We start from the raw sequence: 26,316 nt of genomic DNA on the forward strand, positions 1-26,316 counted from the left end.
TTATCCTGCTAAATGTGATAATGTGATACAGACAATGTACTGATTTCAAGACTCATTTAAAGATTCAATGCATGTCTATCTACTATTCACGTACAATCAGTGGCCACTTTATTAGATACCACCAGTAACTGATAAAGCGGCCACTAAGTGTACATATGCTCATGGCCCTCTGCTGCTGAAGCCCATCCACTTCAAGGTTCGACGTGCTGTGCATTTGGAGATGCTTTCCTGCATACCACTGTAGTAACTCATTAACTAAGTTACTATTGCTTTCCTGTCAGCTTGAACCAGTCTGGCCTCTGACCTCTCATTAGAAAGCGGTTTTGCCCACAGAACTGACGCTCACAGGATGTTTCTGTTTTGTTTTTTTTTTGCATCATTTTCTATAAACTCTAGACACTAACGTGTGTGAAATCCAGGAGACTAGCAGTTTCTGGGATACCCAAACCACCCTGCCTAGCACCAACAATCATTCCACAGTCAAAGTCACTTAGATCACAATTCTTCCCCATTCTGATGTTTGGTCTGAACAACAACCAAATCCCTTGACCGTGTCTGCATGCTTTTATGCACTGAGTTGCTACCACATGATTGACTGATTAGATATTTACATTAACAAGTAGGTTTTTTTTCAATACTGTATAGCTTGTAATAAACATTGTTATACACAGTTCTTCCGAGTATTTTAAACTCAGCTATCCGTTCTCTTGGGAATATTTGCAGTGCCCTCTCCTGGAAGGGTTGGCTCAACTTTCTTGCCATTTCCTTCTTTCCTGTTTCATTCCCCCAATTTCACTCTCAGTCTTACCTTAGATGCCCTCATTTCATATATATTCGTAGAGGCTCCTGCTCTGTCTTTTGATATTACTTGTCAGCTTTGTCTCGCAATCAACTTTCTCCTCTTAAATAATATTTTAGTCCCTCACCGGTGTCTCCTGAATAATTCCAGACTTCAGCTCTATGACTAGCTTTTGCTGTTTTATATATTCTAGTTTTAGGTTAGACTTGCTGCTCAAGTTGACAGGGTTGTTAAGAAAGTACATGTTGCGTTAGTCTTCATTAGTCAGGGAATTGAGTTCAAGAGCCCGTGAAATCCATAAAATCCTAGTTAGACAACAGTTGGAATACTGCGTTCAGTTCTGATCACCTCATTATATAGGAAGGACGTCGAAGCTCTAGAAAGGGTGCAGGTGGAGATTTATCAGATTGCTGCCGGATTAGAGAGCTTATTTTGTGAAGATCAGTTGAGCGAGCTCGGATTTTCTCGCTGGAGTGAAGGAGGATGAGAAATGACTTGATAGAAAATGATAAGAGGCATAGATTGAGTGGATAGCCATGGACTTTTCCCAGGGCTGATGTGGTAATACAAGGGAGCATAATTTTAAGGTGACAGAAGAAAAGTATAGGGGGGACGTCAGAGGTAAGTTTTTTTTTTACATAGAGAGTAGTGGGTGCATGAAATACCCTATCAGGGGTGTGGTAGAGGCAGGTACATCAAGGGCATTTAAGGAACTTTAGATAGGCACGTGGAAAATGGAAGGGTGTGTAGGAGGAAAGAGTTAGATTGCAGACAAGGTCATTATGTTCAGTTGCTGTTCAGACCAAACATCAGAGTTTGGAAAAAATGTGATCCAAGTGACCTTGACTGTGGACTTATTGTTGCTGCCAGTCAGGGTGGTTTGAAGTATCTCAGAAACTGTTAATCTCCTGTGATTTTCACATACAACAGTCTCTAGAGTTTACAGAGAATGGTGAGAAAACAAAAAAAATCCAATGAGCAACAGTTCTGTGGGCAAAAATGTCTTGTTAATGAGTGTGTTGCCTTTATGGCATTTATTTAGTTTATTATATTTTCACTTTAATAATTCGTTTGTTATCGTTTTCTAGTTAAAGTTAAGATTGTTTAAAATAAGTTCATTGTCTGTGATATATCACGGCACGCAATGACGTCACACCCGGTTTCGCCGCATCTTGTGGGAAAATACCGGTTTGGAGAAACGGGAAAGAGGGGGCTTGTGTGTGCAGGATCAGCATGAGAAAAGTTTTCTTTCTACGCACTAGAAACATCAGTGAAGCAACGCCGTAAGTTCATGAGATAATCGATATGTTGAATTAAAAATGTTAACGCTGATTCTGTTCAAAGTAATGGCGGTTGATAAAGTTTATGTTTTTATTATTTAAACAGTTGCAGATAGTTTGTGTTGAAGTGTACTTAAAGCAGTTGATGGCGTAGGTAGATTCTGACTGTATGTTGCACTTTAATGTAATATAGTTGTTGTAGTTTTACTTTTGCAAGTATTTATGATGTAAATGTGATATCAAGAAGGAAACAAATACTGTATATATTTTGTATTGTTTTATCAACAGTTTTTGCCATACGTTAATGTGGAAGAGTGAACAGTAAACGGTTAATCTTACTGGGACCACCTCATTGACTGGTTTAAGCTTGGTGTTTAGTTCAGAGTTCATTTACACCTGTGCGAGAACACTACCATGAGAGAGATCAGAGGAGAATGGCCAGACTGGTTCAAGCTGACAGGAAGGCAACAGTAATTCAAATAACCACACTTACAACAGTGGTGTACAGAAGAGCATCTCCAAACACAGGACTCGTTGAACCTTGAAGTGGATGGGCTACAGGAGCAGAAGAGACCATGAACACACACTTAGTTAATGTATTGTATATTCACAGTTATTTTTAACTGCATCTGCTGTTCACACTGACCACTCAACACTTCAATACCTAACAACTGGTCAGAGTGGTGGAATGAACAACACAAGAAATAACAAGTACTCTATGAGCAGACAGCAGAGTAGGGGATCGTGGGGACAGGCAATGTACCATTTTAAAGAAAGAGAACACAGAAAAGGAGAAAGAAAGCCAGAATTTATCTCATGAATACTTCATTACATCGAGAGTGAGACGTTTCTGAAATGAGCTGCCAGATGTACTGCAGAAGATTAGCTTTATATATCACATATATTTCAAAATATACAGTGAAATGCGTCATTTGCATTAAGTAAATCAGCAAGAGTCAGCACGGTTCTGGTGCCAACATAGCATAGCATGCCCACAACTCACTAACCCTATCTTTGGAAACCCGAGCGCCCAGGGAAAACCCATGCATTTACAAGGAGGACCTATAATTTCCTTAAAGACAGTGGCGGGATTGGAGACCCATTCTCGTAGCTGGCACTGTAAAGCACTGTGCTAACCACTATGCTACCATACCAACATTTTTTTAGGGTTGAAGGAGGTACAGTAACAACTTTTATGAAACTGTTGAACAGGTACAGTACATAGGCAGAAAAGGTTTAGAAGTCAAACACAAGAAGATGGGAAGAGCTTTGTGGGCATCTTGATCAGCGTGGACCAGCTGGACAGAAGGGCCTTTTGCTTTGCTCTCTGACTCTGCAGCTACCTCTTCAGAGATGTCTTCTGTAAGTTTGCTGATGGACCACATTTGGTTGACAAACTGAATCATGTAAAGGGCTCTATCTTAAATAATGACAAGACCAAGCACAGGAAGGAGATAGAGAGCTTGGTGACATGGTGTCATGATAACACCTTTCTCTCAGTGGTCAGTGACTTCAGGAATGGGAGTGGGGAGTGGTACACATGTCCCTGTCTATATCAGTGGTGCTGAGGATGAGAGGATTGAGAGTTTCAAGTTCGTAGGGTGAACATTATCAGTAGTCTGGCCTTGTCCAACCACATTTTTGTTTTGAAGGATACATCTCATTGGGTGTTTGGTGGTCTTTCACATCAGACACCCTCACCCAGGCGACCCAGCTGTGGTTGATCCAGGCAGCATGCGCTGCAGATCCTCATGGACTTTCTCTCTTCATCCAGAGCCATTTTGAGGCTTTCTCTGCTGCCTCAGTATTGTTGCTGATGGCTCTCTTCCTCCTCGTACCAGGAAAGTCCGATGCACTGAGGACTCTGTGAAGAGACTTTCCAAGGAAGCCTCGGCAGGCACTTTGCCACCCATCCCTCATAGATGCCACAGCCAAGGACATTCACCAAGACCTCTACTTCCTCAGGAGGCTCAAAAAAATACAGCCTGTCCCTGCCCACCCTTACCGATTTTTATTGAGGCACTGTAGAAAGCATCCTATCTGGATGCAATATGGCTTGGCATGGTAACTGCTCCGCCCATGACAGCAAGAACTCCCAGAGAGTTGGGGACACTTCATGGAAACCTGCCTCTCCTCCATGAACTCTCTCGCTGCATCAGTAAAGCAGGCAGCAGAACGAAAGACCCCTCACCCATGGGCAGGAGATATAAAAGCCTGAAAGCACATACCACCAGCCCCAAGGTCAGCTTCTACCCCACTATTATAAGACTACTAAAGGGTTCCCGAAATGATGAAATAGACTCTTGGCCTCACAATCTACCTTCCTGTCTATCTAACTGCACTTTCTCCGCACTGTTACACTTCATTCTGCATTCTGTTATTGTTTTACCTTGTATGACCTCAATGCGCTGTGTAATAAACTGATCTGTACAAAGAGTATACAAGACGAGCTCTTTGTTGTTCCTCAGTTCATGTAATGATAATAAACTAGTTACAAATGGGATCTTGCGGGAAGGTACTAAATTGGGGGAGTGCAAATTACCACAGGATATGACAGGAGCTAAGGGGCATTAATTGGGAGCTGCTGCTGTCAGGCACGTCCGTATCAGACCTGTGCGATTTGTTTAAAGTCAAGCTTGGAGTCAGGGCGAGTGGCTGAGATATTTAAAGAGTACTTGGAATCAATATTTACCAAGAAGGAGGACCTAGAACACAGAGCATAGAATACAGAACAGTCCATCAAAGGAACAGGCTCTTCAGCACACAATGTTGTGCTGAGCCAATTATGTTAATAAACAAATGGCCAACTAAACTTCTGCCTGCACAATGTCTATACTGTATCCTTCCATGTCCTTCTCGTTCATGTGCCTATCTAAACGTCTCTTAAAAAGTCTCTGATGTTTCTGGCTCTGCCACCATCCCAGGCACCCACCAGTCTCTGCGTAAAAAACTTGCCTCTCACATCTCCTTTGGGTTTACCCCCCTCATACCTTAAATGCAGTATTAGACATTTCAACCCTGGGAAAAATATACTGTCTATCTACCCTATATCTATGCCTATCTTAATCTTATAAGCCTTTATCTGATCTCTCCTCAGCCTCTGCCACTCCAGAGAAAACAACCCAAGTTAGTCCAACCTCTCATTATAATGTACTCCCTCTAATCCAGGCAGCATCTTGGTCATCCTCTTGGAGGAAGTGGAAGCTTAGTGGAGCAAGCTAATGTGCTGGGGTATTTTGAAATTAAGTAGGAAGTAGTACTGGGTCTTCTGAAAATCCAAGTCTCCAGGACCAAATAGCATTTATCCCAGAATATTGAAAGAAACAAGTGAGGAATTTGCTGGGAATTTGACAAAGATCATTGTATCCTGACTAGCAACAAGACGAGGTCGCAGAGGTTTGGAGAGTGGCAAATGTTGTACCTTTGTTCACGAAAGAAAATAGGGATAATCGAGGTAATTATCGACCCGTGGGCCTCATGTTAAAGCAGGGAATCCAATGGACACTGAGGGCACCTGTATATATTCGGAAAGGCATGGCTTGCTTAGGGCTTTGTGCAAAGTAGGCCATACCTTACAAATTTGATTGAGTTTTTTTTAGGCTAAGGCAGTAAACGTTATCTACATGGAACTTAGTAAGGCATTTAATAAGGTTCCTCATAATAAGATGATTCAGAAGATAAAGATGCATTGGATCCAGGATGAATTGCAAGTTTGGATTCAGAACTGTCTTGCCCATAGAAGCCAGGGAGTAAGGGTGGAATTTTGGCTGGAGGTCTGTGACCAGTGATGTTTTGTGAGGATTGATGCTGGGGTCTCTGTTGTTGGTGATATACATTGGGAGGTCAAATGTAAGGAGAAAGTATACAGTTAATGGTAGAGCCCTTAATAACACCGAGTTACAGAGGGATCAAAGTACATTTATTATCAAAGTATGTATACAGAATACAACTCTGAAATTCACCCTTCCACAGACAAAGAATCACCATGGAACCTGTTCGAGAAAATACCAAACATCCAAATGGGCAAAACAAAGAACAAATTGCGCAAATGTCAAACAGCGAGTGAACAACACATAGTATATCAAACATCAAACCTGTAGTGTTCAGTCTAGTGCTGTGCCATTAGCCAAGGCAGGCCCTAGGGCCATTCTTCGCTGTGGTGCCCCAGTCCGTATCAAACCGCTCAAAAACAGCAAAAAAAAATAACTGGAATCCAGAAACACATGCAACATGAACCTCAAAGTCACACAAAAGGAGTGCTTAGCCTTGCTGATCAATCCTGGCAACGCGGAACCCAAGGATCTTGGGGTCCAAGTCTATAGTTCACTGAAGGTGGCTACAGAAGTGAACAAGGTAGTAAAGCTGGTGTATGGCATGCTTGCCTTCATTAGTGAGGGGGCTGAATATAGGAATCAGTAAGTGATGCTGCAGCCGTATAAAACATCGATCAGACCACACTTGGAGACCTGTGTGCATTTCTGGTCATTACAGGAAGGGTGTGGGGACTGCGGAGAGAATCCATTGGAGGTTTACCAGAACGCTGTCTGGATTATATGGCATGGGCTATCAGTAAAGGTTGAACAAACTTGGGTTGTTCTCCCTAGAGCATCAGAAGCTAAGGGGCAGACCTGATAGAGGCTCTTAAAATTATGAACAAAATAGACAGAGAAGGCAGTCAGAATCTTCTCTCTAGAGAAAAAAAATGTCAAGCACCAGAGGACATGCTTTTAAGGTGAGGGATGTAAGCTTAAAGGTAACAAAAGGGGTTTTTTTTAATACAGAGAGTGACAGGTGCTTGGAACAGGATATTGGGGAAGTAGTGGAATTAGCCAATCTGTTGGAGTTAAAGGGGCTTTTACATAAGCAGAAGAATATGACAGGTGTGGAGGAATATGATGACACCTAGGAAGAGGACATTTAGAAGAAATTGGCTTCAAGATCGGTGCAACATCCTGTGCTGAATGGCCCGTCCAGTGCTGTACTGTCCTATGTCGTATATACTACATTCACGCAGTGCCTCTTACCTTTTCTGCTAGCTAAATCTTTAAAAATGATTACTCCTTCATAAAAATGTGTATATACATTAAAGTTGGAACTGGTAACATTATCAAAATCAGCCATATCTATAATATCAATAATTTTTCTGGCTTTGCTTGTTCCCCTATCTGATGGATCTTATTAACATGGTGAGCTTGCTGATGATATCCCTGTTGTTACTTTTAAACCTACCCCCTGACCATAAAAGCCTATCCTCTGGTGTTTCTACTCTGACATTTCTGTCAGATTCTGACTGTCTACCCTAACTATTTCACCACAATGTTAAAACCTCTATCAGGGTCTACTCTTAGCCCTTGAGGCTCTACGGAGGACAAGCCAAATCTGTTCAACCTTTCCTTATAGATCATACTCTTTAATCCAGGCAACATCCTAGTAAACCTCTTCTGCACCCTCACTATTCCTGAGACCCTTACACGTGGCTTCAATTTTCCTGGCCAGAGAAGGGAAGAATCCTTTGGAGTTCCAACCCATTAGACTGGCAACCAATGATTACTTTTAAAATTACAGTACGGGATCAGGATTGGGCACAGCTTAATTTCCCCTCATCTATACACCCCAAACATTCTGTTTCTTCTCATCACACGTAGACACTTTGCATAAATACTCAGGAAGATAGCTGATACCAATTGAATTGCACTCCAGTATTGGTTGCCTCAGGAAAGATGAGTGAAAAAATGGAAAGAGGGAGAGGGAAAATCCCTTTATTTTCTGAAAAAATCATTGCATAGTCCTGTCATGTGCAATTAAGAAAAGCATTATACACTGGCATATGTTAAATGTTGCTAGGTAACTGCTTGTAGATCAGGCTCAAAGTCAATATATGGTCCATTGAATGTAATCTAGAAGAAAACCAGGAAATGATAAGGTAAATTCCATAAACATTGGACATGCACCATTGAAATCAATCATTGAAAAATTTAATTTTAAAAATGAAATATAGGAACAGGCAAGATAATAGTATTTCATTTGTTTTTGACACCTGAAAGTGCACGTGTTTCTTTGTGTTTGATATTCATATATTAGCATTAAAACCTTCAAAGCCATATTTATTAACTATATATTGTACGTGATTATAAACTGGATATTAAACTCACTGGTTAGACAGAAATGTACAGCTCGTCCTTGACAGTAACCGAGTGGCTCAACTTCAGGCTGCAGTGAACTGATAACCTATCCGAAAAAAAGTGTACATTAGTAGACGATTAATACAATTACCAGAAGCATGTAGATACTTGCATAAATTACATGGAGTGACGCGGTACATAAAAACACAGAAGATTATTATAATTGCCTTTGGAAGCATCAGAGGACTATAAAATTGAATGCTTTATGTGCGAGAGGCCTATGGTTTAACAACCATGGATCAGATTTTGCCATAACAGGACATCCAGTAACGGTTACCTTCCAACAAACTTGACACTCTGTTCCTAGTCTCCATAAACCTATGTTTAAAAATGGCTTTAAATAAGACCATAAGACATAGCAGCAGAATTAGGCCATTTGGCCCAACGAGTCTGTTCCACAATTTGATCATGGCTGATTTATTATTCCTCACGACGCCATTCTCCCTGCCTTCTCCTCGTAACCTTTGATGCATTTACTAATCAAGAATCTGTCACACTCCATCATAATGTAATTTGATAACTCACAGTGATGGACACTAGGTACTGGAAATCAAGTAATCATGTCAGTCAAAGATGTCATGGAGACATACAGCACAGAAACAGGCCCCTTGGTCCACAGTGTTCATGCTGTTCATCAAGCACCCAGTTTACACTAATCCTAAACTAACCATTTATTCTCCCCACATTCTTATCAAATGCTCCCAGATTCTAACACTCACCACATTAGGAATAATTTACATTAGCCAGCTACCCACCACCATGCACATCCTTAGAATGTGGGAGGAGGCCCATGTACTTAAATGGAGAACACGCCATTGCGCTAAGATTTGAGGAAAATATGGAAAAGGCTTCATTAATACTAGAGACTCTGCAGATGCTGGAAATCCAGAGCAACACACAAAAAATGCTGGAGGAACTCAGCAGGTCAGGCAGCATCTATGGAGAGGAATAAAGAGTCAAAGTTTTGGGGTGAGAGACTTCATCAAGACCAATGGTTCAGGAATACTATACACCAAAGCCCACTTCGTCAACCTATCCACCCCCATCTCAAAAGAACAGGAATTAATCCAGTGGTGGATTGGGGTGTAGAACTGCATTTTTCTTGTAGTTTAACTTTCCTATGCTTGCTTATATTTTTATATAATCATGTACAGTATATACATAAGATTGTTCAGTGATTTTGCCAGTAATTGCAATACAGTTGCTTCCATATTTTTCTAGAAACTTCTTAGCTTTTAGTAGCAGGTGTCAAGTTACTTGAACTTGGCTATTTTATAAGTTATTTATTATCACTGGAATTTGTTTCAACTCTAGAGATGACTATGATGGGGGCATTTTCTTGTCATGTGGAAGGAAGCCAATGTTGCAGCACAGCTGGGCATGAGCCAGAGGAGTGTGGCCTTGCAAATCCCATGTTTCTAATATTGTATGACCATTCTGAAATTTCTGTTACTTACAGGGGGAAGTAACTACTGAAAAGCTCCACCTCAAAGTTAAGTGACATACAGGGAAAAAACAACAGATTGAATAGAGAGGAAAATCAAAAGTCTGAAATTTCTGACACACAAAAGGTCCTGGAAATCTTGAGCAGCATGTACAAAATGCTGGAAGAACTCGGCAGATCAAGCAGCATTAATGGAGGGAAAAGAACAGTTAACATTTTGGGCTGAGATCTTCATCAGGGCTGGAAAGAAAGACGGCAGAAACTAGAATGAAAAGGTATGGGGAGGAGGAGGACAAGCTGACACAAAGAATGAACCAAGAGAAGGGATGGGTAGGTAGGTGGGGGAGGAGAGATCGGAAAAGCTGGGAGGTGACAGGTGGAGGAGGTAAAGGGCTGAAGGAGGAGGAATCTGACAGGAGCGGGTGGTAGACCATGAACTAAAGATAAAGAAGTGGGGAACCAGAGGGAGGGGATGGGGAAGAGAGGACCACCAGAATCGGGGAGGGAGCTGAGGGAAGTGGTTATCAGAAGTTAGAGAAACAGACATTCATGATGTCAGGCCTAATCATGGAGAGTTAGGAAGATATGGATTGACATGTCGGTACGGGAATGGGAAGTGGAACTGAATCGGGGACACCATATATTCCTTCTTGGTAGTCTCTAACCTGATAGCATAAACATTAGCCACTCACTCCTCTCTGTTCCCACCCCCCTTGCTTTTCCTTATTCTGGTGGCCTTTTCTTCCCCTCCATGACCTGCTCATCCCTTCCCTCTGGTGCCCCACATTCTTTCCTTTACATTATGGTCTACTGTGCTCCCCTATCCGATTCCTTCTTTGTCTGCTCTTTCCTTCTTCCACCTATTACCTCCCACATCATTCCTTTCCATCCCTCCTTCTCCCACCCATCTACCTTCCCCCTCACCTGCACTCACCTGTTCCCTTCCCCTACCTTTTTGTTTTGGCTTCTGCCCCTTTCTCAGTCCACGGCCTGAATCGATGACTCTTCATTCAGTGCTGCTGGACCTGCTGAGCTCCAGCATTTTGTGTCTATAACTTCTTTTGGTTAGTTTTCAAAGCCGAGGTAAAGAGATAGATCGTTAGTTTTACCACATTATGAAAAGCATCCTTGCACTGCTGCCATGTAACAAGTTTCACGACATATGCTGGTGATATTAAACCAGATTGTGATTCTTCATGTAAAATTAATTGGTAAATCTCGTGAGCTCTTAAAGGGAATGGACTATGAGCAAGATAGCATTTTCATGAAGCAACTCCAGATATTTAATCACTTGGCATTGCAAGTTAATGCATTGTTTATCCATAAATAATAAAGAATATCAGTAGCCTTGCTGTTGTATTGACAACAAATTCTGGCCCATTATCTTATCATTGTCTCGATTTGGGAGAACCATTGGAAACATAAAACTTTATTTTATGATGCTCTTCAAGATTCCTGGAAGCTTTGACAGTAATAAGACCGTAATACATAGGAGCCCATCCAGTCTGCTCCACCATTCTAACACGGCTGATTTATTATCCCTCTTAACCCCGTTCCTTGTTCAGACTATTCTACACATGGACTCAGACCCAGTGACCCGTAACCTATGTCAAAATTGCCCTTGTGAGTCACTCATTTCAACACATTTCAACGCAGTGAAAGAAGTGCATGGAGTAAAGCCAGATCTAACATATAGAGAGGCTTTGAGGAAAGACATCGATAGGGTGCAGAAGTGGGCTGAGAAGTGGCAGATGGAGTTCAACCTGGAGAAGTGTGAGGTGTTACACTTTGGAAGGACAAACTCCAAGGCAGAGTAATGTTGGGACATAAGGGCATGTTACACTGCTGTATCTCAAAATAGATTAAAATAAAATAAATTGGGAATAGGATTTACACGGTCAGAAGGTGATGGATAATTCCCTGCATTACCAGCCAGGTCCTGAACAGGAATTCCTCGGCATGGAGCTGAAATTTGGGAAAATATGTATTTTCAGATCTTGTTAGTGCCAAGGTGTAAAGATATAACTAAAGAAAGCTGAGGGAGATTCATTTGAGGTGGATAGTTTGCTCCAGCTGTGCAATCAATTTCTTTGATTACATTATATGATAAACATTGACTGAGCAAGTGGTTATCAATTTTGAACCGCAGGGAGATAAGACATTCCTAAATGCATTGTGAGCATGCTGTGTTGGTGCCGGAATGCTTGGTGACATTCACGGGCTGCCCCCAGCACATCTTTAGGTTGTGTTGGATGTTGTTTTTGTTGTATGACGTACCAACACACCACAGCAAACTCCTAACATATGCATATTTATATAGTTGATCCTTGATCCCATCCGCCTTGCTTGTGAGGCTCCTTGCGCTAAAGCCTTCTTATGCTTCCCCCCTTGTCACTGTTCTTCACCCTGGACTTGCCTGCTCTATCACCCCGAAGCATGGGTTGTATTTGAACTGGAAGGGACAAGTACCCTTGCAGGGGTATTTGCCAGTGCTGCTCAGAAGGGTTTAGGGGCCTTTGAGGCTGGTCGGGGGGGGTACTGACCTAGAATGACAGCACAACACTATGGGAGGGCTTGCTTAAAACCCAGAGGATTACCATGGAGGCCGTGCGCATGGTGGGGTGGGTAGGAAGGTGCGAAGGGGTTTTTCTCCTGTTGTTGCTGTTGTTCCTGCTGTGTTGTGTTGAACTCTGTGGCATGCTATACTAGCACCAGAATATGTGGCGGAACTCGTGGGCTGCCCCTGCACATCCTTAGGTTGTTTTGGTTAACACAAATAATGCATTTCACTGTCTGTTTCGATGCACATGTGATAAATAACCTGAAATGCTGAAAACAAAGGAACATTGTGGCGTCCACCGTTAGATCCCATTTGTGTCTAGAAAATGGAGTTCATCTAATTTTGCTTCATTAAGATGGGTGAACTGTGGAAAAATGAAGAAGTTTGAGAAAAACCCTGTTAAAAAATGGAGGATTTAAAAAAATTTTTAAGATAGCTCTCATTGAATGCTCTTAGTAGCTACAATACAGCACCATAAAAGGTTGCCAAGACATGCAGAAGAATGCAAGGCGAAAGGGAAGGAAGGCGGTGGTGGGGGGGCACCTGTGTGGTGGTGGGTCTATATGTGACAGTCTGGTCCAGTGGGTCCCCACGCCATGAAGAGTCCCAAACCATGTAAGATGTAGGCTCATCAAGGAACCGATGATTACAACATCTTGCATTGAGGTCCATAATATAGTTATAAGCAGCTGTGAGTCACAACTTTAGCGTATAATTTCTGTCAGTAAATGTAAAATGGCTATTGCACACCAGATGGTGTCAATTAAATATGCATTTGATGCTGAGCAAATGTCAGATGCACAAGGGTGAATCATGCCCAGAAGCGATTTTTTTAAAAACGCACATACAGGAAATGTGAAATAAAAACAGAAAATGTTGGAAACACTCAGCCTATCAGGTAGCACCTATGGAGAGAGAAACAGGGTTACTGTTCCAAACCCTTGTTCAACATTTTCTGTTTTTATACCTGTACCATGATGCGGAAGACGACAAGAACTTTGTAAATGCTTAGAAAATGGCAGCAACTTAATGCATAAAAGCATGCAGACATGGTCAAGAGGTTCTGTTGTTGATCAGCCGAAACACCAGAATGTGATTTAAGGAACTCTGACCATGGAATGATTGTTTGTGCCATTCAGTGCGGTTTCAGTATATCAGAAACTGCTGATCTGGGATTTTCATGCACAGCAGTCAGAGAATGGTGCAAAAAACAAAAAAAAACACATCCATCGAGCAGTAGTTCTGTGGATAAAAATGCCTTGTTAATGAGAGAGGTCAGAGGAGAATGGCCAGACTGGTGACAGTAGCTCAAATAACTGCACGTTACAACAGGGATGTGCAGAAGATCATCTCTGAATGCACAACACATCAAACTTTGAAGTGGATGGGCTACAGCAACAGAAGACTATAAACATACACACGAGGAAATCTGCAGATGCTGGAAATTCAAGCAACACACACAAAATGCTGGTGGAACGCAGCAGGCCAGGCAGCATCTATAGGAAGAAGTACAGTCGACGTTTCGGGTCGAGACCCTTCGTCAGGACTAACTGAAAGGAAAGAAAGTAAGAGATTTGAAAGTGGGGGGGGGGAGGGGGGAATGCGAAATGATAGGAGAAGACCGGAGAGGGTGGGGTGAAGCTAAGAGCTGGAAAGTTGATTGGCAAAAGGGTTACAGAGCTGGAAAAGGGAAAGGATCATGGGACGGGAGGCCTCAGGAGAAAGAAAAGTGGGGAGGAGCACCAGAGGGAGATGGAGAGCAGGCAAGGAGTGATTGTAAGAGAGGCAAAGAGAGAAAAAAAAGGAAGAGAGAAAAAATGGGGGGGGGGGAAGAGGGAGGATAGATAGATAGATAGATAGATAGATAGATAGATAGATAGATAGATAGATAGATAGATAGATAAATAAATAGATAAATAAATAAATAGATAGATAGATAGATAGATAGATAGATAGATAAGGGATGGGGTAAGAAGGGGAGAAGGGGCATTAACTGAAGTTAAAGAAATCAATGTTCATGCCATCAGGTTGGAGGCTACCCAGACGGTATATAAGGTGTTGTTCCTCCAACCTGAGTGTGGCTTCATCTTGACAGTAGAGGAAGCCATGGATAGACATATAAGAATGGGAATGGGAAGTGGAATTAAAATGTGTGGTCACTGGGTGATCCTGCTTTCTCTGGTGCACAGAGCATAGGTGTTCGGCGAAACGGTCTCCCAGTCTGCGTCCCCTCTCCCTCCTGTCTTTTCCTATCATTTCGGATTTCCCCCTCACCCTCCTACATTCAAATCTCTTACTATCTTTTCTTTCAGTTAGTCCTGACAAAGGGTCTTGGCCCAAAACACCGACTGTACTTCTTCCTATAGATGTTGCCTGGCCTGCTGCGTTCCACCAACACTATAAACATATGCTCAGTGGCCAGCTTTTTAGGTACAGGAGATACCTAATAAAGTAGCCACTATGTGTATTTGCCATACTGTGCAAACCTTTAAAGTAGTGTGAACTGTTTAGAACACAGCAGGTTACAAATGATATATTGGCACTTGGGAAGACTGAAACATATATCAGAAAGGTATAAAATAAAACAAAAATGCTGTAAACATCAGTGGTAATGCACTATCAGTGGAAAGAAAAGTTGCTGCAAAACAATAAATTTCATGACATATGTCAATGATAATAAACTTGATTCTAGTTCTGATAGTTCTTTCAGCTCTGGGCCCTTTGTCAGAACTGACCCTTTGATCTTTCAACTTGGTCATAAAAAGGTTAATAATTTTATTTCTAAACTCTCAGGTTAAGGAGGTTCAGCTTGTCACCAAACACTACAACAGATTTCTACAGATGTACTGTTGAAAGTACCCGGACTGGTTCGGAACAGCAACTCGAATGCATAGGAATGCAAGAAGCTTCAGAGAGTCGTTTATTCATCCCACCCCACCACTGGTAGTACCTTTAGTTAGGGCTACCTCAATGAGGCAACATCCATCATCAAAGGTCCCCACCATCAGCACCATGTCGCCTTCTTACAGCTACCGCTGAGCAGGAGGCAAAGAAGCCTGAAGTCCCACAGTGTCAGGTTCAAGAACAGTTACTTCCCTTAAACCAGGGGTCGGCAACCCTCGGCTCCGGAGCCGCATGCGCCTCTTTCATCTCTGTGCTGCGGCTCCCCGTGGTTTGTTAGTTTTTGAAATGTAATTCGAAATTTGAAGATTATGGTGATCTTGTACAATCTAAATAAAATGTTGTAGCGACCCCATTTCCTGGCACATCCGAACCAGCTCACAATTAGCCACCGTTCCGGCTAAGGGAGATAGCCTATGGGGGTTTGTGAGTACGTGTCTTTTGGAGCATCCGCGCCCACGGGGGGGGGCGGGTTGAGGTAGGCTTTAAAGCAAGGCTGTTTAGTTCAAATAAAGTTATCTTTGACTGCAGTGTCGTTATTTTAGTGCTGCGTGTAGCACACTGCTACAACGTGTTTTTTATCACTATTAATATACGTCACCACTGCCAATGCCTGACACCCGCCAGTGCGCGCTTTCTTTTAATTTTTCAATCCAAGGTATGCTAACTATGGAGTAACCTTCAACCCAACGTCTTTTTTTCGGAGTTCAAAATGTTTTTGTTGCATGCAGAAATGTAATTTCGTTTTCTCTGCAGGAGTTCATCAATTTCATAAATGCAACACATTATAGTTTGTTTATACATAGCATGAAGGCAAAAAAAACTGTTGTATGCAGTGTTATTTCATTTTAAATGTCAAATGGGTTTTGTGGCTCCCAGTGTTTTCTTTTCTGTGGGAAATGGGTCCATATTGGCTCTTTCAGTGGTAAACGTTGCCGACCCCTGCCTTAAACCAACTGGAAGCATCCTAATCACTAGAGTACAGCTACGCTGTGGCCACTTTCATTACTTTGCACTAAGGTGGACTTTGTCTTTTTCATTTTAAAAGCATTCTTCCTTCTAAAATTGTGAAATTTTGCCCTTGTGAATGCTGATCTATGCCACTATGTGACCTGGTGCAAATTAAATTTTCATTGCAATGGTGCATATATGTACCCACGCACATGACAGTAAACTCGACTTTTACTGTGTCAGGTATCATTTTGATTAAAAATGTAAAAAGCAGCATTTGTAATTCTTATTTTTTTACCAGGATGATAAGGTTTTAAACAAGAAACAGATTACACAAATCTTTTCATTCTCTGAAATTTCAATGGCTAGGGAGTGATTTTTATTGAAGTTTCCAAGGTATCTCGGCTAATGCTGGTAGTTCTTCTTTCCCTACATAAACCATGCTTGAATTTCAGCACTTAGGGAGAGGTACTTGTGATGTGTAACCTATTAGTAAACATTAAGCATGAGTAATTCCAGCATCCTGCAGGCCAGTTCAAAATAATCCATTAATTCACATCACATTTATGTCTCTTAAAGGAGGAATGAGCACTGAATGAAACCACACGCAGAGTTCATTCAGTAGCAGTGGAGAATGTGCACCCCAGAGAGGGCAATTGCTAGATCGATACTGGCACTGATGCTGAACTAGTGAACTCCTGGGGAATGGTCCCGGTTGTTACAACAATCACAGATTTACGAAGAAGAGCTTTTAAAAACATTCTGGTCAGCAACTGCCAGCAGGCTGGATGGAGAGCGAGGTGTCTCCCAGTGGAGGGTGGTTGTAGGGAATTCACAGCCCGTTCTTTAGCCAGAGCCTTCAGCAATTTGGGCACCGAGGGTGAGAGGAAGAGGAGAGCCATCCGAAGTACCACCGATGCAGCAGGAATACCCTCAAGATGGCTGTGGCTCAAGAGAGGGGAGCCATGGAGTCATGTGTAGCTAGCCATCTGGACACAAGCTGGGATCTGATCAGCCCCGGCTGGGTCACCTGGAGGAGGGTGTATGATGTTGAAAGACCCGAAACACCCAATGATTCCAGGAACATCACTGAAGATGCGTCCAGAGACATCAGTAGGTGTATGTTCACAGTGGACATACTTAATTATTTAAATATAGTTTCCCATATTTTTTTGGTGGGATTTGAACGCACGTCTGAGGAGCAACAATCCAGAATTCAGGTTGCTGGAAATTAACTACCACTTGGTCTGGAGTTTTTTTTGTGTTGCGGGGCTTGGGGAGGATACTAATTTTACTTGTCTTCAATTTGGGTGCTTTTTCAATTATCTTTCTTTGTATCATATTGTTATTGTATGTTTATTTTTGCACTGTATCAATGTTCTTCATTTTGATCTGGGGTTTTTTTTATCTGTAGTTATGTAGAAAATGTATAAAAAAACTAATATATATAAAAAAAAGAAATTAACTACCACACTGCTCATATCCCGGCTATACATAAAAAGGCAATAAAAAATAAGGTGCTTTCGCAAACAGAAACTGATTTTAGGCAAACTGGCGTTTTGAAATCTAAGAATTAAAGAATGTTAACTAAGAGAATGCACGGAGTTATGGAGTTAGATATATGGAGGTTAATGGAGTTAGATTGTACATCAGCCATTGTGTGTGAAATGGTGGAGCAGATTTAAGCAGTAAACGGTATTCTCCCCTTCCAATTTCCTATATTCATGGGACAAAATCTTACCCTTGGCTCAGAGACCAAATTGTCAAAATGTGAACTAATCAAAATATAATGCTGTTAACAGGACCGATTATAAAAATGCCTCACCAATAATCAAAACCTCCCAGAGGACCACAACCTTGCTGTCGGGTTTGGAGGCTTGCGTGTCCCAATGACCTGGAGTGCTACACTGACCTAAGTCGGGGTTTTATGCTTTGGCTCTTGGCAAGGTCATCCATGCCAAACAGGTCAAAGGGTAAAGGCCAGACTAAGGTTCTTCAGGTTCGGGGGTTCAGCTCAAGGCTAACACCCCTGACTGGTAAAACAAAACTGTAATGGAAACAGTTATGAAGAATCCTTCTGCATCTGAGGGCGACAGCATTCCTGAGTCACCACTCAGGACTTGCATGGTTGACAGTAGTGAAAGCCGAGAGGAAGGAAGGAAGCCCTGAATAACGCTAGTGACGGAGGAACTTCTTTGCTGCGCTAAACGCCAGTGGTGGAAAGGGTAGTAAGCAATAATCGGAAAAAACTACAAGTGGAACCATCAAATCAGACTATATGCAGTCACACCATTTCTACAGGTTGTAATGTGGCTTTTCAAAGCTCTCTTACTGTTTGGATATTATACTGTTTCCATATTATAATGTGAAAAAGAGCTGTGCTTATAGACCGTTAAGGTAAAGGTCCCATTCAATTTATCAAGCTTCCTATAAGTTAATGCAACCACTATCAAGATGGCACTGAGCTTCAACTTTCATTGAGTTGGAGCTCAAATGTAGTTGTTTCATTTTAATTGTTCTGAAAGATCATAAGTATGGTTTTGGGGACAGAGTCGCAGGTTAGGTGTCGGGTTAGGGTTCAGGGACAGGAATGTGGGGGATTTAGAGGTTACGCCAGAGTTCCATGCTCAAAGACCAGCGACACAGACATGGGGCAACATGGGTTGAATGCTGGGCGTCGGACCAGCAGAGAGTGGATGAGAGTCCTTCCCTCCCCAGTTGTCAGTGGGTTCTAGTGTTGGAGCTCTGTGTGGGCAGGAGAAATGAGTTCCGATGACCCCCTGGCTTTGTGAATCAGTGACACTGGAGTTTGAGGAGTTCGGAGTTTGAGGACTCATGTTCGGAGTCCCGTCATTATTGAATCCAGAGTTCTAGGCCTAGTGTTCAGTGATCGGCGTGTCCTGGATTCGATACCAAGGCTCAAATCTGAAGTCCGGAAGTCAAGGCCCAGTAGCCAGAGCTGACTCTGCAAATCTCCGTGAGTCCACTAGGGAGGTCAAAGCCCGCTGTCTGCAAGCCCAAGTCCGCCAGAGGCTGGAAGCTTGAGGCCTGTCTTGGGAATTAAAGGACTGTGTATGTGTGTGGATGGGGCTTGTTTTTACTGATGGTATTTTGTTGCTTGTTCTGTTCGGTGTTGTTCTGCTGAGCAATGTGGGCATGCTATGTTGGCGCCAGAATGTGTGGCAACACTCACAGGCTGTCCCGAGCGCACCCTCGGATGTGATGGTTGTTAACGCAAAGGACACATTTCACTGTACACATTACAAATAAACTTGTATCTTGAATTGCTTTATAAATTTTACCAAGTATTTTGTCATGAGAGTTTGGAAAGATGTTTTTAAATGTGCCTTAGAAAGGAAATTATTTAGTTGATTCAGTTTGCTCCTGAAAAGTTCCTCAAACTTTGGTAGATTAATAATTTCCTTGCACATACCCAGACACAGCTGCCCTCATGACGGTCGCCTGCCAATAGCTGTAATCTACAGTGCCTGCTGACATTGGAATAACATTTGCTGGAAAGTTTCCTCAGCATTCAATATTGCTCCAAAGCAGATTCTGCAGAAAGTTCCGATATAGAACACTCAAGCTGTTGCTCACCACCCACACCCACACAAAGTTCTCAATGCAAGTGAAACTTGGAAAAGCTGGCTTCAATGGGGCAGCCAGGGGTTCCTTTATGGTAAACATGAGGAGAGCAGTGAGCGGGAGGCATCAACCATCCCACCACAGTCACTATTGTTACTTGTCATCTCAGTTCACTGCATGTGACCTTAAAGTGTCGCCAGTGACACTCTCACTGCTCTGATTTCCATGAAAATGAAGCTTGCCGCCGGTCTAGTTTTCCCGCTTTCTCTGCCCTGAAATATTGTTCCATCTCACCGTGACAATCAGCATTAATTTGACACTGCTGAGTAGAAGCTCCAAGATGCATCATTTTTTATCATTATTCCCACTTCCACAGTAGAAAATTACCAGCACTTGGCCAGGGCACTCTGAACAGCCACACCTTAGTGCTTCAGTTGAAGTGCCATTGCGACATGAACATTTATTGTAGTAACACATACAAAATGCTGGGAGAAAGCAGCGTTTCAGGCAGTATCTACGGGAAGGAACAAACAGTCAACATTTCAGACAGTGACCCTTTATCAGGATTGGTAAGGGGGGGAAGAAGCCAGAATAGGATGGTTGGGGGCACAGGTGATGGGTGAAGCCAGGTGAGGGGGAAGGTGGGTGGGTTGGAGAGGGTGGCGCGAAGTGAGAAGTTGGGAGGTAATAGGCAGAAGACATGAAGACTTGAAAAAAGAAGGAATCTTAAAGGAGAGTGAACCATGGGGAAAAGGGAAGGAGATGGGGCACCAGGACCAGCACCACAACTCAGCAATGCATAAAAAATGCTAGAGTAAGTCAGCTCACTAAAATTCATCTATACCGAGGTATGCATTTTGAAATGGCCAAGAAACTCGGCAGTTTTAAGTTTCTGCAGACAAGAAGTTCCGTTACGTTGAAGGTTTTAGCGCTTTCCCTTCATTCCATTACACAGCAAGAATGAACAGAAGCAAAGGAAGGCTACAGATTCCACAGGCACACTGTCCAGACTGGTTGCTATGGTGATAATCTACATCTAGCCACCAGGCATGTCTGAAGAGTTGTGCAGCCAATAGTTTAGTAAGGAGAGTGTCATCTGACTGAGGAAAACTTGTGAAAAATATAGACTTACAGCTGTTAGGTTGTAAAATAATTCCTCTATCTTCTTCTGCACTTGCAAAACTTATGCCACATTTCGGTCTATGCACAGCAGTGTTGATTAATGTTTTAATCATTCCCCTTGTCCTTACCTACCACCCTAGGAGCCTCTGTATCCATCCTATCATTCTCTGCAACTGCCACCATATTCAACTAAACACATCTTTCCATCCCTCCACTCCCCACTTTCCACCTTCACAGGGATCACTCTTTTCATGATTCCCTTGCCCACTCATCATTCTCCACTGATCTCCCTCCTGGCACTTACCCCCGTAAATAGGATAAGAACTGCACCTGCCCTTTCACCTCCTCCCTCACCACCGTTCAGGGCCCTGAACAGTTCTTCCAGGTGAGGCACCACTTCACCTCCAAGTCTGTCAGGGTTATCTACTATATCTGGTGCTCCCACTGCGGCCTCCTCTACACTAGGGAGACCTGACAAGGATCGGGGGACGGCTTCGACGAGTATCTTCACTCTGTCTGCCACAGCAGGAAGGATTTCCCCGGTGGCCAACCACTTTAGTTCCACTCTTATTCCCATTCCAACATGTTGGTCCATGGCCTCCTCTACTGCAGCAATGAAGCCACTGTCAGGTTGAAGGAGCAACACCTCATATTCCATCAGGGTAGCCTCAAACCTGATAGCGTGAACAGTGAATTTTCTAACTTCCAGTAATTTCTCCCTCCTCTGCCCTCTCTCTTTTTCAATCCACATTCTGGATCCCCTCCCCCTTCTTTTCTCTTCTCCTCACCAGCCCATCGCCCTTCTCAGATGATGCAGGGTTATAATCAGTGTTCCCTTCTTCAGTCAAGGGCAAACTTGTGCATCTGTCATCATCTAGAAAATTATGAAGCATATTGTGTATCTATAACTTAACAGATAAAAATGCTTCACTGCGTGGGGCTCAGCTAAGCACAAACTGGCAGGCTGCTCATCTATAACTTTAGTTCAACACCTGTAAAGTTTTTCCTGAGGTTGTGGATAAACCCACACCCTTCTTTCTAATACACTTGCTGACAGGTAGTGATGCTCTGTATGCCACTAGATGAGAACACACAGAAACCTACCACGGTATCTGGTGGATAGGCCAAGTATCTACAAGGATATCGAGCACATCTACAAGAGGCACTGCCGCAAGAAAACAGCATCCATCATCAAAGACCTCGGCCATCTAAGCCATGTTCTCTTTTCACTGCTGCTATTGTAAAGGAGGTACAGGAGCCTAGGACACACACCAAAAGGTTCAGGAACAGTTTTATCCTACAATCATCAGGCACCTGAACCAACATGGATAACTTCACTCACCTCAACTCTGAACTGATTTCACAACTTACAGACTCACTTCCAAAGACTCTAAAGCCCATGTTCTCAGTGTAAATTATTTACTTATTGAGTTATTATTATTGTTTTTTTGTATCTGCACAGTTTATTTTATTTTGTACAATGGTTATTTCTCAGTCTTTAGGTGCAGCTGTAGAACAATACAGATGCCTAGCTAGAATAACATGGGCAACAAGGAGCAACTATTGCAGGCACATGGTTAGAAGGACCTGGGTACAATCCTCACATCAGGTGTGGACTTTGCAATGTTTCCCTGCTTTCTTCCAACATCCCAAAGATATTCTAATAGATTGCTATAAATTACCCACTAGTGTAGAATCAAAGAGGAGTTAATGAGCACTCAAGGGACAAATTGTATGGATATGAAACAGTTAACATATGGGACCACTTGATGGTGAGATTACATGAATAACCACATGGGATAAGTACACGAATGGAAGAGATGTGACAGACTATTGTCCAGGTGTGGGTCGATGGGAGGGCTGTGACAGGCTATGGTCCAGGTGTGGGTCGATGGGAGGGGTGTGACAGACTATTGTCCAGGTGTGGGTCGATGGGAGGGCTGTGACAGACTGTTGTCCAGGTGTGGGTCGATGGGAGGGCTGTGACAGACTATTGTCCAGGTGTGGGTCGATGGGAGGGGTGTGACAGACTATGGTCCAGGTGTGGGTCGATAGGAGGGCTGTGACAGACTATGGTCCAGGTGTGGGTCGATGGGAGGGGTGTGACAGGCTATTGTCCTGGTGTGGGTCGATGGGAGGGGTGTGACAGGCTATTGTCCAGGTGTGGGTCGATGGGAGGGCTGTGACAGACTATGGTCCAGGTGTGGGTCGATAGGAGGGCTGTGACAGACTATTGTCCTGGTGTGGGTCGATGGGAGGGGTGTGACAGGCTATTGTCCAGGTGTGGGTCGATGGGAGGGCTGTGACAGACTATGGTCCAGGTGTGGGTCGATGGGAGGGCTGTGACAGACTATTGACCAGGTGTGGGTCGATGGGAGGGCTGTGACAGACTATTGACCAGGTGTGGGTCGATGGGAGGGGTGTGACAGGCTATTGTCCAGGTGTGGGTCGATGGGAGGGCTGTGACAGGCTATGGTCCTGGTGTGGGTCGATGGGAGGGGTGTGACAGGCTATTGTCCAGGTGTGGGTCGATGAGAGGGCTGTGACAGACTATTGTCCAGGTGTGAGTCGATGGGAGGGCTGTGACAGACTATTGACCAGGTGTGGGTCGATGGGAGGGGTGTGACAGACTATGGTCCAGGTGTGGGTCGATAGGAGGGCTGTGACAGACTATGGTCCAGGTGTGGGTCGATGGGAGGGGTGTGACAGGCTATGGTCCTGGTGTGGGTCGATGGGAGGGGTGTGACAGGCTATTGTCCAGGTGTGGGTCGATGAGAGGGCTGTGACAGACTATTGTCCAGGTGTCGGTCGATGGGAGGGCTGTGACAGACTATTGTCCAGGTGTGGGTCGATGGGAGGGGTGTGACAGACTATTGTCCAGGTGTGAGTCGATGGGAGGGCTGTGACAGACTATTGACCAGGTGTGGGCCGATGTGAGGGCTGTGACAGGCTATTGTCCAGGTGTGGGCCGATGGGAGGGCTGTGACAGGCTATTGTCCAGGTGTGGGTCGATGGGAGGGCTGTGACAGGCTATTGTCCAGGTGTGGGTCGATGGGAGGGGTGTGACAGGCTATTGACCAGGTGTGGGCCGATGGGAGGGCTGTGACAGGCTATTGTCCAGGTGTGGGTCGATGGGAGGGGTGTGACAGACTATTGTCCAGGTGTGAGTCGATGGGAGGGCTGTGACAGACTATTGTCCAGGTGTGGGTCGATGGGAGGGCTGTGACAGGCTATTGTCCAGGTGTGGGTCGATGGGAGGGCTGTGACAGGCTATTGTCCAGGTGTGGGTCGATGGGAGGGCTGTGACAGGCTATTGTCCAGGTGTGGGTCGATGGGAGGGGTGTGACAGACTATTGTCCAGGTGTGGGTCGATGGGAGGGCTGTGACAGACTATTGTCCAGGTGTGAGTCGATGGGAGGGGTGTGACAGGCTATTGACCAGGTGTGGGTCGATGGGAGGGCTGTGACAGGCTATTGACCAGGTGTGGGTCGATGGGAGGGGTGTGACAGACTATGGTCCAGGTGTGGGTCGATGGGAGGGCTGTGACAGACTATGGTCCAGGTGTGGGTCGATGGGAGGGGTGTGACACGCTATTGTCCAGGTGTGGGTCGATGGGAGGGGTGTGACAGGCTATTGACCAGGTGTGGGTCGATGGGAGGGCTGTGACAGACTATGGTCCAGGTGTGGGTCGATGGGAGGGCTGTGACAGACTATGGTCCAGGTGTGGGTCGATGGGAGGGGTGTGACAGGCTATGGTCCAGGTGTGAGTCGATGGGAGGGCTGTGACAGACTATGGTCCAGGTGTGGGTTGATGGGAGGGCTGTGACAGACTATGGTCCAGGTGTGGGTCGATGGGAGAGGTGTGACAGACTATTGTCCAGGTGTGGGTCGATGGGAGGGGTGTGACAGACTATTGTCCAGGTGTGGGTCGATGGGAGAGGTGTGACAGACTATTGACCAGGTGTGGGTCGATGGGAGGGGTGTGACAGGCTATTGACCAGGTGTGGGTCGATGGGAGGGGTGTGACAGACTATTGACCAGGTGTGAGTCGATGGGAGGGCTGTGACAGGCTATTGTCCAGGTGTGGGTCGATGGGAGGGCTGTGACAGACTATGGTCCAGGTGTGGGTCGATGGGAGAGGTGTGACAGACTATTGTCCAGGTGTGGGTCGATGGGAGGGCTGTGACAGACTATTGACCAGGTGTGGGTCGATGGGAGGGCTGTGACAGACTATTGACCAGGTGTGGGTCGATGGGAGGGGTGTGACAGACTATGGTCCAGGTGTGGGTCGATGGGAGAGGTGTGACAGACTATTGTCCAGGTGTGGGTCGATGGGAGGGGTGTGACAGACTATTGTCCAGGTGTGGGTCGATGGGAGGGGTGTGACAGGCTATTGACCAGGTGTGGGTCGATGGGAGGGGTGTGACAGACTATTGTCCAGGTGTGGGTCGATGGGAGGGGTGTGACAGACTATTGTCCAGGTGTGGGTCGATGGGAGGGGTGTGACAGGCTATTGACCAGGTGTGGGTCGATGGGAGGGGTGTGACAGGCTATTGACCAGGTGTGAGTCGATGGGAGGGCTGTGACAGACTATTGACCAGGTGTGGGTCGATGGGAGGGGTGTGACAGGCTATTGTCCAGGTGTGGGTCGATGGGAGGGCTGTGACAGACTATTGTCCAGGTGTGGGTCGATGGGAGGGCTGTGACAGGCTATTGTCCAGGTGTGAGTCGATGGGAGGGGTGTGACAGACTATTGACCAGGTGTGGGTCGATGGGAGGGCTGTGACAGGCTATTGTCCAGGTGTGGGTCGATGGGAGGGGTGTGACAGGCTATTGTCCAGGTGTGGGTCGATGGGAGGGGTGTGACAGACTATTGTCCAGGTGTGGGTCGATGGGAGGGCTGTGACAGACTATGGTCCAGGTGTGGGTCGATGGGAGGGGTGTGACAGACTATGGTCCTGGTGTGGGTCGATGGGAGGGCTGTGACAGACTGTTGTCCAGGTGTGGGTCGATAGGACTGAGCAGAACAATAGTTCAGCAGAAACGAGAAGGGCTGATTGCCTGTTTCTGTGCTGTACTGCGGTGTTATTTTATGAATGATGCAGGAGTGAAAGGTTTAACATATGAGAGCATTTGATAGCTCTGGCCTTGTAGTTGCAGGAGTTCAGAAGAATGAGTGTGGTGCTATCTAATTGAAACCTACTGAATATTGAAAGGCCTAGATAGAGTAGATGTAGAGAGGTTATTTCCAATAGTGGGTGAATCTAGGACCAGAGGGCATAGCCTCAGCATATTAAGGCATCTCTTTAGAACAAAGATAAGGAGGAATTTCTTTAGCGAGAGGGTTGTAAATCTGTGGAACTCATTGCCACAGACAGCTGTGGAGGCAAGTCATTGGGTGTATTTAAAGTGGAGGTTGATGGGTTCTTGATTAGTCCAGGCATCTAAGGTGTAGTGGAGAAGTCAGAAGAATGAGTTTGAGAGAGGTAATA

At 44.5% G+C, this 26,316-nt stretch overlaps 1 protein-coding gene across 6 annotated transcripts in view; it reads right to left on the bottom strand.

Annotated features, from left to right (window-relative positions):
* LOC132395413 (neurocalcin-delta) overlaps positions 1-26,316 on the bottom strand; it is a 327,388-nt gene that overhangs the window by 110,252 nt on the left and 190,820 nt on the right. For all 6 annotated transcript variants that reach the window (XM_059971963.1, XM_059971973.1, XM_059971982.1 and 3 more), the window contains one exon: positions 8,232-8,307. The gene's annotated coding sequence lies outside the window, so the exon portion shown is untranslated. The remainder of the gene's footprint in view (positions 1-8,231; positions 8,308-26,316) is intronic.

This window comes from Hypanus sabinus, chromosome 1 (genome assembly GCF_030144855.1).
Source record: "Hypanus sabinus isolate sHypSab1 chromosome 1, sHypSab1.hap1, whole genome shotgun sequence".
NCBI classification, from domain to species: Eukaryota; Metazoa; Chordata; class Chondrichthyes; order Myliobatiformes; family Dasyatidae; genus Hypanus; species Hypanus sabinus.